Below are 13068 nucleotides of genomic sequence, written 5' to 3'. Positions count from 1 at the left end.
TATTTGATTCTTTTTTAGTTATTTCAATCTGTTCATTAAATTTATCTGATAGAATTCTGAATTCCTTCCCTGTGTTATCTTAAATGTATTTAAATTTTGTCAGCACAGCTATTTTGAATCCTCTGTCTGAAAGGTCATGTATCTCTGTTTCTTCAGGATTGGTCCCTGGGGCTTTATTTGGTTCATTTGGTGAGGTAATGTTTTCCTGGATGGTGTCGATGCTAGGAGATATACTGGTCCGCACTGTCTGAGCTTATTTGTATTCATCTTTCTTGGGAAGGCTTTGCAGAGATTTGAAAGGACTTGGGTGTTTTTATCTAAGCTGAGTCTGCTTTAGGGGTTACATGAAGCCCAGTGACACTGTGGTTCTTGCTGACTTACAGAGGTATGATCTTTATGGTCTTGAACATGATCTGGGAGAATTCTCTGGATTACTAGGCAGAGACTCTTGTTCTCTTCCCTTACTTTCTCCTGAACAAAGTCTCTCTCTATGTTCTGAGCAACATAAAGCTGGGGATGGAATAACACAAGCACCCCTGTGGCCACCACATCTATGACTGCACTGGGTCTGACTTGAAGCCAGCACAGTGCTGGATCTTGTCCAAGGCATGCTATCACCACTCCCTGGCTACTACCTATGTCGTTTGCTCTAGGCTCTGGGCAGTGACACAACAGTGGCAATGGCAAAACCAGGCAGGCCTGTGTTCTTCCCTTCAGGGTGATGAGGTTCCCTGGGCCCTGGGTGGTCCAAAGATACTGGGAGTCAGGAACTAGAGTAAAAACCTTAGAAGTCGACCTGGTTTTCTATGGTACTGCAGCTGAGCTAACACTCAAAACACAGCAGGCACTCCTTCCCACTCTTCTCTCCCCTTTCCAAAGGCAGAGAAGTTTACCCTGTAGCCACTGCCACCCTAGGCCATAGGTGTACTGCTGGATTGCCTCTGATGTTCCCTTAAGGCCCAAGGGCTCTTAAGTTAGCTTATAGTAAATGATGCCTGGTCTTGGACTCAGTCTTCAAGGTCGAAAAGGTATAGGAGTCAGGAAGTCTTTGCCACTGGATACTATACTTATTTTTTTTGTGTTCTGGAATGTAAGGTATCAATAAGCATTCCTAATTATCTCTCAATATAAAATGAAATGCATAAAAATCTCCTTATAAAGTTATGCTAATTATTACATAAGCTTCCTTGTTGTACCTGCTTCTCAGTTTCTTGAGAATCATCAGCCATCAACTCCAGTGATCAAGTAAGAAATATCCAAATAACCAATATCTCTGACAGGTATTACAGTAGACTTAAAAACCTGAGGTTTATTTATTTTGCTCACAGATGATGGATATTGGAAACTTCATTAATTCTTAAGAGGCCAGAAAAAAATGTATTATTGCTTTCAGGTACATAGGAGCTAAAAGTTTTCAAACATCAATGAACTTCAGAATATATATCAAGATAAAATCAATGTCTTTTAGGTAAATCTCCATTATGCATTTACAGTAGTGAGTGTTTTTTTCTAAGTGTGCCTTTAAATCTTCCAATTCTAACTAAAATGCATTACATTCTGTATGGTAAGCTTTCTCCTAAGAGTTAAATTACAGCATGTATTGAATTTAGCTCTGAAATGAGAGGACAAAAATTGATTAGAGAGCTGTCTTATCAAGAAAGATTAAAGCAAGTACATATTTATAGCTAAGTTGAAGGGGAAATAGGTTAATTTGTACATGTATTTGAATAGGGCAAATGTCAGAGTAAAGAGGAATTATTTATTTTGGTACAAGGTATTACGCAGCTCAGAATATTGGGATAAAATATAGAAAGAGATATTTTGGTAAAACTTGAACTGTAAGATAGATGTAGTCTTTGTAGGAAAGTAGTAAAACTAAAATGGACTGGCCTACTTTTAAGAAATGTGTTAACTTTACTCAAGGAGTGGGAAGAAACCAGATGATGTGTTATGCTTTTTATCTCTACTGTTTTTACAACATTTTTTTCGGGGTGTGAGGGGACTTTGAAAAACTTCTGAGACTCTGTTCATTTTTTATTTTAAGTAAGATACATCCACCAACAAAAATAATAATATTAACAAGTTACCTGTGGAAGACCTACTATTACTTGAATTGTAATGCAATTGCATTAATTAAATTGCATCAAATACTTTGGTATAAAAATACTAATATCTGAATTTAAATTAAGTGAATTTAAATTGAGTAAATTTTAAAATGTTTGCTACGTACTCCCTAAAAGAAAGAAAAAATTAATAATAATAACAACAAACGTAATCCCAATGACAGCCATTATAATGACAGCAAAAATAATTTGAATTCTAGTATGTCCTGTAGTGAGCCAAGTGTGAGACATGAATTGGCTGCACTCTCGTTGGTCTCATTTCATGGACTTCCCACAAAATAATTACTGTGTATTAGTCCGTGTTAGTCTAGTGTTAAAAACAAGTAATTTTCATGTACTATAGCTTGTAAATAAAAGCTAAGAGCTGTATGTGGTGTGTAATTGAAGAAATGAAGATCTCTCCTACAATGGAGGGAAAGTAGTCTGTGTTAGACATACTGACATGGTAAAAGAATTTTGTAGCGTGCTTTTGTTCTACAGACAATTATGCCTTAAATTTTGACTTTGGAACTTAACCCCTGTATAAGATGCAACTCCACTCTACTCCAGTTAACTCTTTTGATTCTCATATCATGAGGTAGACACTTTCAGTGACTCTGTTTATGACAGGAAAATTAAGGAATATAGAAGTTGCATAATTTGACCAAGACCAAATTAGTAATCCTGTAAATGGTAGAAACACTATTTAAATCAAAACTGTTTAAAGTCCAAGTTTGTGTTCTTATACACTTCCATATAGTCCAAGTTAGTGATCTACAAACTGTAGAGTATATCAGAATCACCCAAAGGCAGTGTTACATATCACTTCTCCACTGTGCATTCAGTGGTGTTACATTTGCAACTTGAAATTGGCATAGTGGGAGTATTTGCACCCCAGAAATAGGTAAACACTACAAATCAGAGCCTTTCTTCTTCTTAAAAAGACATTGCTAGGGCCACCACAGAGTTTCCTACTCAATAGGTCTTAAGTGGGTCCCAATAATTTATATTTCTTGGAGGCCCTAGGTGATACTGTTGCTGGTATCTGAGACCACACTTTGAGTACCGCTAATCTTAATCATTTTTATCCATATATAAACAGGTTTATTGCAAGCATTGAATAATGCAGTAAGATACTATGTATTAATAAAATCATATTTATGTTGGCCTTTAATTGGATATTAATATTTCGTCAAATTGTAAGAGACTAGAAAAATTTAAACTCATATAGGAAAAAATGTAAAATTTCATTTTTAATGTATATGTTAAGTGAAATGTACAGTCTTTTTTTCTAACTATGACAATTTCTACATAAATTGGAGTAAGCTTTCACATAAATCTGAAAAAGGTAACCTATATTTTTCTATAGACTCAAAAAACAAAACAAAGTAAGTTAATACCTGAACTTAATGCACTAGTTCTTAGGAGCTTTAAGAGAAAGCATAACATGTAGTCTCAGCAGTTTTAATATTCATAAGAATTGTGTTCTTGATTTTATGTGTAAGCTTATTGGTTTTATTTGTTTCAATTTTACTTGTTTAAAGTCAGGGATTCATTTCTATACAATATTCTTGAGTCTATCCTTAGAATTATTTATCTCAAAATGCTTAATCTACTGACAAAAAGGGCAAAATTAATGGTGTGGATGATAGTATAGTAAACATTAATTGTAAAATATTTGGGTGAATTATTATTTGAAATATTTAAAGACATAATTTATAACTGCCATTTAAATCCTGACTCAATTTTTTTTTTGCATTTATTATTGATCCTTTACTAAAATAATAATTTATTGAATAATATTTGAAAATCATTTAAGGCCGGGCGCGGTGGCTCACGCCTGTAATCCCAGCACTTTGGGAGGATGAGGGGGGTGGATCACGAGGTCTGGAGATCGAGACCATCCTGGCTAACACGGTGAAACCCCGTCTCTACTAAAAATACAAAAAAATTAGGCGAGGTGGCAGGTGCCTGTAGTCTCAGCTACTAGGGAGGCTGAGGCAGGAGAATGGCGTGAACCTGGGAGGCGGAGCTTGCAATGACATGAGATGGCGCCACTGCACTCCAGCCTGGGGGACAGAGCGAGACTCCGTCTCAAAAAAAAAAAAAAAAGAAAAAAGAAAATCATTTAAATAATAAACTTTTAAGGAAAATATTTGGAAGGTTATAAACAGATGGTATATCGGGTACTATTAATATCTTCTAGGTCAAAATGTAAACAGGATATTTGGTTCTCTAGTGAGAGAGAGAGTTTGTATATTTTAAAGCCAAAATATTCAAGATAAGTTCTTTGGATCCTGTCTTCTGTGCGTTAGGACCACCATGTTGCCAACCTCCAAGGGGATTACATCGTACACACAGGCAACAAACACTGAGTTGGCAAAATTGCAGCCCTGCCATACATTTTTTAGTTAAATACAGTTATTGGAATTGGTCCTAGAAGATGGTTTATAACTGTTAAAGCCATTTGCATCAAGTACCTTTTGAATGTTAAATTTAGCTCTTTCATTCTGAGGCTCAAAATCCTGCTTACTACACACTTGTCATGTATCCATGCTTATTGTAACATAATTGATATCGTCACAGGCTTAGATAATTAGGACATTAGAACTATGGTCTAGTTTGAGATTCACTTACTAATATTGCCTACTTGTTTTCTTCTTGATTAGTAGATCTATAAGTATTTTTCAGGGGGTGCTAAGTAAGTCATTCTTTTCAAAAACAGTACATCTTCAGAGAAATTGATGTAATGTTTCCAGTCTTCATGGTCAAATCATGTTTAACAGCTCTGTTTTGAGCTCCACCAATCACCTGCATTGCAAAACATCATAAAACAGTTAAACTTCTTTTGGTGACAAGAGATGAATAAAATATCTTAGCTCTTGGTTCCAAAGGCACAACATGATACAAGTTGGCAAGGAAGACAGAGGCATTGCTTTTTGGCTCCAAATAGCTTCATTGCTGGCTGCTGTAAAAGAAGTATGTTTTCAGCAGGCAGAAATTGACAGGAATACATAAGCTATTTTGGCAAGCACTTTTGCTTTTGGTCTTTTCCAGCTGATGCGCCAAGATGATGAAAGGCCCCAAACAAATTAACAATATTTTGTTTCTTCCTTTCAACCTTACAGCCAATAGAAATACAGTACAATTTGAAAAAAGATTAAAAGATGGAAAAAACAATGACTAAAAGGAATGACTGAGAGCATGATGGGAACTTTGAAGCAGCTTATTCCACTTGATACAGTGGAAAAATAATTAAACATTTGTTTATTAAATGCTCACTATATTCTGGCATTGGTCAGATAACAAGTTGAATCAGAAGCTTTTGTTCTAATGAAGAGACAGGGCCCATTACCAGATACTTATTGTAAGGAATGATGTAGTAATAGTATGAACAAATATCAAGGGGTACATAGGACCTGGTCTGTCTCCACACATATCCTATATTGTTGCATAATATTGGGCAAATCATTTCATTTCATAATATTGGCAAATCATTTCATTTCATTTCTTGCAAATCATTTCATTTCTTTTGATTTTTTCATCCCTGTTGCACTGAATGCTGGCTGGAAGAAAATGCAAAACCTCTCAAATTTTGTGATTAGCTGAGCGAGGAACTTATCTCCCTTCTGAACTGTAAGGCATGGGTGTAGAATGGAGTCATCAAAACCAGTACCCACAACACTCGTCGGAAAAAAAAAAAAAAAAAGAAAGAAAGAAGTATAGGTCAATGGGAGGTACTAGAAACATTGATCAAATGTAGAGTATACGTCCCAACTGAATGTGTTACAATTTTTTAAAAATAAAGCATTGTAGAGGTGGGGACAAACATGTACCAAACACACGTGTACACAAACACACACACACATAGTTGTCAATGAAATCTTACTTGAATCTTACAGAATAAATAATATAAGGAGGAGGAAGGCATAGTGGATTTAGAATTTAAGTTCAGCTTTGAACATTAGTATTTACAAAATCATAGAGGAACAGAAAATGTTATTCTAAAATGAGGCATATGACCGATAAGTATATCATTTCAGAGACTCAAATATTCACTTGAAATAAAAAAAAATTTGAGAAGTCTGGACAAGAAAATCCAGATACAGTAGCTTGAAATAAGTTTAAAAACATAGATCAGCTAATTTTTGTATTTTTGTAGAGACAGGGTTTCACGATGTTGGCCAGGCTGGTCTTGACCTCTGACCTCAAGTGATCTACCCACCTTGGCCTCCCAAAGTGGCAGGATTACAGGAATGAGCCACCACACCCAGCTATGGTGGCATGTGCCGTAATCCCAGCTGCTCCGGAGGCTGAGGCAGGAGAATCGCTTGAACCCAGTAGATGGAGGTTGCAGAGAGCCGAGATCACGCCACTGCACTCCAGCCTCGTCAACAGAAGGAGACTCCGTCTCCAAAAAAACAAAAACAAAACAGAAGAACAACAACAAAATATATATATATGTATATATATAGCTACACATAGATTGGTTTGAAATTTTATTGAAACTATTAACATGAACTTTAAATTCCTGGAAAGTATTGAGAATACAGGAGATGAGATGACTGGTAACATTGTTTCATTAAAGTGACAACTTAGATCTACATTATTTGTCCAGATGCTTTTCTTCTATTAAAGTGAGTATGCATTCAATATTTTTCTTAAATCAAAGCCAGTAAATGAAATTTGGTATTCTCTTATTCTGCATGTTTATATTATTTTAGGCTTTATAGGACTTGAACCAAAGTAGAAAACTATTTAGTATGGCTTGAAGAAAATTCTGCCTCATAGAAGGGAGCTAGAGGTGAGAAAGACTTGAAGTTGATTTTTGATCTCCAAATACATGCTTTTGCTTTTCGGCATTAAAAAAACTATTTTATGTGTATGAGCCTTTTTCTTTTATATATAATGTAAACTGTATCTCATAATATTGAAAGTGAGACCTGTTAAAAGTTTCATGATATTTTTTAAAGATGCATTTTGAAGCTTTTGTTCAATACAAAAAATTAAAAATTCACAAATAATTTCATTGGCCATACTTCAAATTACAGTCAGTTTGTCAAAAGAACTTATTCAGCATATTAGCTTCCAATATTTGAAGAGCTGGGAAATCTACCATATTTAATTTATATTTAAGAAAATTGTTTTTTTAATTATTGCTTTCCTCCTGTTCCATTACCATGTCTGAGAAGTTTAATTATCAATAGTCTCAGACTTACTGATTTATTATTAACATCCAGATATGTTTTTATTCAACCTGGTAACTGTTGTTAGTTATTAAATGAAAAACAAATAAATTATATTAATTAGGAATAAAAACTAATTGAAGGGATACATTAGAATCTAAAAATGTAATATCAAAAGCAAACACATTCAGAGACTGAATTTAATTAAAGACTTAAAAGTCAACAAATAAATCTGCTCTGAATGCCAACTACTTTGCTGCACCTCTACTATTACCATCTGGTTCATATGTCCTGACCCTGCTCCTGGACTATGTCAATAGTTCCTTAAATGGTCTTGCTGCTTTCTAGTTCTTCTGTGATCCATTCTCTAAATAGCTATTGCTTTGTGGTCCAACCATAGTGATTTTCTTTCCATTACCTAAACATTTAAAGATCCCTTTTGTATAGCACCTGCTGGTCCTCTCTTGGGATGCTGCACCACCACAAGCTCGCATGCTTGGCTGTTTCTTACCAGCCTCCTTTCTGCTCATGGGTCATCACCTCTGCGAGGCTTCCCTGACCATTACAATTAATGTAGCTGCGAACCAAATGCATACCCTCTCATATGTCTATTTTTCTTTAGACAATATTAATTTCATGAGACTTCCCTGTCTTATTTACTATTGTATTTCCAGTGTCTAAAACATTGCTGGAATATAGAAGACTCTCAAAACTGTTTACTAAATAAAGGAAAACTCTAATTGAGGAAAGTCGTAGAAAGTGGTTAATTTTATGAGATTTAAAAGATTTACTGATTATGATTATTAACTAGCAACATTTTAAATTTAGAAGAGACGAAGTACAACTGGAACAGTCTTTTTAAACTTCTTTTTACCTTATAATGTGCAGATTATAAAAAATAATAAAAATAATTATTTTGATTAATTAACACGTGAAATGACTTGGAAACATTCTTAGAACATTATGACTAGATTCATATTAGAATTAAATAATTTTTCAAGTTTTCAATATCTGTATATATAATATTCTGATAACTATAAAAGAGTAAAGTGCTCTTATTCTTTCATTTTCTTCCTAATTTCTGTTTGAATAATTAAATGTCATTTTGCCTATTTTTATGATAAGTTCTACTTGGGTATATGATAAAATGACCCATTTTCATTTGGTTATGTAACTGTTTTAGAAAATTTATTTTAAATAACAAGAATATTTACTATAATGAATATAATTAATATACATTTGTTAGGTCAAAGGAATCTTCTGCAGGCCATTTTCTGAGTGCATCTTTCCTCTCTTTTATTAATGGTTCATATTGGACAATTTGTTAAAATATGGAAATTGAGGAGATACATTAGAAAGGTCAACAAAAATATAAACAGTCTTAAGTTTCCAAGTGACATAAAACATAGTGATTTGAGTAAGGCCTAGAAGTTATAAGGCTCTGTGTTTTTTTCTCCAAATGTTATTTAAATAGAGTATCTAAGTGATTTTTATAGTTCTCTTCGTTCTTCCATTAGTTTATAATTTAAAACCCTGTGATTAAATATTTCAAACATTAGCATTTTCAGAGTATAAAATGTATAAATGCAAATTATTTGTATTGCCAATGAATTTTTAACTTTCAGAACTGTAAATTCTCCCAAAGTTGGGGATGCTGGGAACCATGAGGATACTGTCACTACTTCATCTCGGCACATATTCCACTTGCTTTCACTACAACTCTCTGTTTATTTTTAATGAAATCTGTAGTGCCTCTAAAATGTGTACTTTGCATTTGATATGCTTTCTCAACATTAGCTCATTAATCTTCTAGCCTTTCTAACAAGTCATAGAAAAGTGAGTCTATTCCAAGTGCAAAAATCCACAGAATAAATTTAGCATTAAGTTGTTTGTGACTGAAAGCCATAGAAATTATGGTAGTAATTAGAAATGGTATAAGAAATGCTCTGTATCCTTTTTTCCTACATTTTCTTTTTCTCTTCCTGTCTTTCTCGTATTATTTTTTCAACATTTATCTTTTAGACAGTAAGTATAGTAAGAGGAATGAGTTGATATTGACTAGTAATTATAGTAGCATACTTTTTATTTAATTTTTCTCTATAAATTTACATTCTCTGCTTAAATTCTCCATCTCATCCTTCAGTATATTGACCTCTCATGCTCTATTATATTATTTTAGTCACAGTTATTTTAATGTTCTGGTTTAATAACTGTAAACTGCGAGAACATTAGAGGCTTTGGATCTTGTTATCTTCCTCTAGAAGGGATTCACTTCAAGTTCTTCAGTCTCCTAGGACTGAATTGTTCTCAAGGCCTCTCAGCCATGGCAGTTGTGATGTCCAATTTCTTTCTCTTCTGTCTGGCACAGTTCAGTCTAGAGATTCTGCTCATCTTGTCAGTTCCCTCAGCAATCATTTTTAGTTAGCAGATGCCACAGCAAGAGGAGTTTAGTGTTATTTTAATGTCTCTGTATTTCTCTCCTACATACCTCCTCAGATTTTGACTGCATGAGAAGCTCTCAGGATTCTTCAAATTTTTTTTTGTATGTCGCTAGCATTGGTTTGATACAATCTCACTTACCACATTCAGAAATAATTTATAAAAAATATAGTATCCTTATTTAGTAGTATTTATAATATTTAATAATTTTAGTATTTAGTAATTGAGTAATATTTGTAGGAATAAGATTTTAAAATAACAACAATATTTCTTATACCATTATTTGAGAAGTCTTTATGTAAGAATCAAACTGTTACAGCATGTGCTCAAAAACTGACTACTTTGTAATCTAAGATGAAAGGTGTAGAGTCAAATGAATAACGTTTTGGGGACAGCTTTTGACTGAGCACATGATTTTAGTTGGATCAATTAACTGTTCTCAGCCTCAGATCATCCTTTTGTAGGAAATCAACTTTTTCAGTCTCACTTCCTCTATGAATAAAGATTATCTGATAAATGAGAAAACCCGCTGAGATCCGCAGAAAGAGGGTACAATGTAAAAGTAAAACATTGTTTTGTAAAAGGAGCTATCTCAGTAAGGGATTGCTTTATTGAGCAATCTGAACTAATTGTGATAACCTCAAAGGGTAGTAAAATACACTGATCTATGCCACCAACACTGCTATGTTAGCAGATCTAGAAAGGGTGAGCAGAGATAGTAGGGAATGAGATCACAGACTTAAAAGAGTACAGGAATGGTGTGGGTATAGATTATGTAGAAGTTTTTTAGGCCACCGTGTGGACTTTGCTATTTAGAGTCAGTTAGGAAGCCAAATTAGGGTTGTAAGAAGAGGAATGTCATGATTAGATTTTCTTATAAAATATTTCTTATATGGCTGCAATATTCTGAATAGATTAATGAGAAGTAATGACAGAAACTGAAGGGGCAATAAGAAACTTATACAATAATTTTTGCTTATCTCTTTTATTCTGTCAGGAAGGTAAATGTTTGTGAGAAGCCCACTAATAGATCATACCTCAGGCTCAGTTGGCCAGGATTGAGTTATTGCTTACTCTTGAGCTGCAAGTGTATCTAAGAAAGGAGATATCTGGTATTGTCTGTGGATATAGTGGAAGACTGACTCTGCTGGCAAAAAAAAAAAAGGGAGAAATAGCCATTGGTTAGGCAATGAATAATGCTTTTCATGGTGATATTTAGGCTTAGAGCATTACGAATGCCTTGAAGCTATTAGGTAGGATATTAAATTGATGAAGTTATTTGAGAATAGCCTTTCTGACTGTTCCAGAAAAATGGACCAGTGGTGAGCAAGACAAGAAGTAAGGAATCCAATTAGAAAGATCTTGCCGTAATTCAGAAGACACATGATAGCATATGAAAGTGGCCTGGGATTGACTGAATGTGAGAGCTGAGGGTCATGGAGAGGAAGCATCAATGATGTTGCTCACACTAGATTTCTAGATTGGACAAATGGTTATAATATGTTGCCATTATTGACACTTGTGCTTTTGTTTTGAAGGGGAGCAAGTTTGGGAAGGAAATGATGAGATTAGCTGTGATTATGCTGAGTTTAGATGTGCCTGGAAAAAAATCTAAATAATAATATGAAATAAGCAAAGTCTGAAGCACAAGAAAAATATCAAAGCTAAAAATATATATTTTAGAGTTATATACATGCTGATAATTCTGGCCAAATTATAAAATAGTTAATCGAGAAAAAACTAAGATTGAATCAAGATGGTGTTGTGAACAAACACTTTCACTCTCCTGTCCTATATGCAAAGAAGGGACAGCGAGAGTGAGGCAAATAGCAGATAAAGGGAGGTTCAAAAATAAAATATATAATGGAAGAATATTTGTGATGAATTGGAAATGTTCAGTCTCAGACTATAAAGAGCATATAAAATATAATCTTTATAAATATATAGTTTTCTTTTTTTTGGAAGATAGTGGATTAGAGGCTTTTGTATGTCTCAGCCATGTGGAAACAGGAAAATAGCACATAAAAACGAGCTCTGAGAGTGTTAATTCAAGAATAAAGACAATAATTCACCAGAATAGCCAAGGACAACCCAGACCCTGGAGAGGAGAATGTGGGCAAGCAGTCCCTGTTATGGCTTTTGGCTGATAAATATATGAGTGAAGCCCCACTACGTGAGAGGGTTAGTTACCCTCCCTCTATGTCTCTCCTTTCCTCTGGGGATCTGTGCAACCCAGGCCAAGGGAGAGCACCACTTTTCTCTCAAGCCCTGGAGCTAACTTGGGGAGAGGCTGAGAGACAGACAGAGGGAAAGACACTGGGAAAAGCTGCAGGCATTTTCCCAGACCTAGGGCTGAGAAGAGGATGCCATTTTCAACCTAGTCTCATAGAAAATCAGATAAGGAGTGGGAGAGAGGCAGATACCACTCCCCTGGAAATCTAATCCTCACCACAGTTTACCCCTAAGGAAGGAGGGAGTGCAGCCTCCCAAAGCTCTTTTGGGTCAAAGAAAACATGAACATGGTGCCAGGTATTGAATGTAGCAGCACAAAAACCCTGGAATAGACATATAGGATGGATGACCCCTGCAATGGGGACATCTCTTGCCTCCATTCCCCTCTTCAGTGCACTGTTGTAGACTCAGCAGTGGCCCTTCCAGTTAGGGCCTGAGGAGTATGAGCTGAAAGAAACCACTTGTCGGCCAAGCACAGTGGCTCACACCTGTAATCCCAGCACTTTGGGAGGCTGAGGCAGGTGGATCACCTGAGGTCAGTAGTTCGAGACCAGCCTAACCAACATGCAGAAACCCCATATATACCAAAAATACAAAATTATCCAGGTGTGGTGGTGCATGCCTGTAATCCCAGCTACTGAGAAGGCTGAGGCAGGAGGAGAATTCCTTGAACCTGGGAGGCGAATGTTGTGGTGAGCCGAGATCGTGCCATTACACTCCATCCTGGGCAACAAGAGTGAAACTCAGTCTAAAAAAAAAAAAAAAGGAAGAAGAAGAAGAAGAAAAGAAAAAGAAATTAGTTCTCAGGATTTTTTAGCCTCTCCAACCCCAATGAAGGTGAACACATGCTGAGAGAGGACACTTTTTATGCTCTCCATTGCCTCGGCCACCACCCCTATCTGTTAGCTCTTATTCTTAAGTGCCATCTGCTAAACTATAGCCTGAAATATACCACCAAACAAAAATACATCACTGCAATAAGAAATATCTGAGAAAGCCACTGCATGAATCTATCTGCAGCCAAGGAACCTGTATGGAGCCTCAGCACCTTGAAAGCACTCAAAAATAAAGCCAATTGATTATATGCAACATATATCACGGTCATGCCA

The 13068-nt window shown here is 35.3% G+C and overlaps 1 pseudogene; it reads right to left on the bottom strand.

Moving 5' to 3' along the window:
- Positions 1-7882, bottom strand: part of LOC101152451 (large ribosomal subunit protein eL18-like) — a 96035-nt pseudogene extending 88153 nt beyond the window's left edge.
- Between the last annotated feature and the right edge of the window lie 5186 nt (positions 7883-13068).

This window comes from Gorilla gorilla, chromosome 9 (assembly GCF_029281585.2).
Source record: "Gorilla gorilla gorilla isolate KB3781 chromosome 9, NHGRI_mGorGor1-v2.1_pri, whole genome shotgun sequence".
Taxonomy (NCBI): Eukaryota; Metazoa; Chordata; class Mammalia; order Primates; family Hominidae; genus Gorilla; species Gorilla gorilla.
Note: the sequence above shows the minus strand (reverse complement) of the source record. Positions and strands in the feature narration are given on the sequence as shown.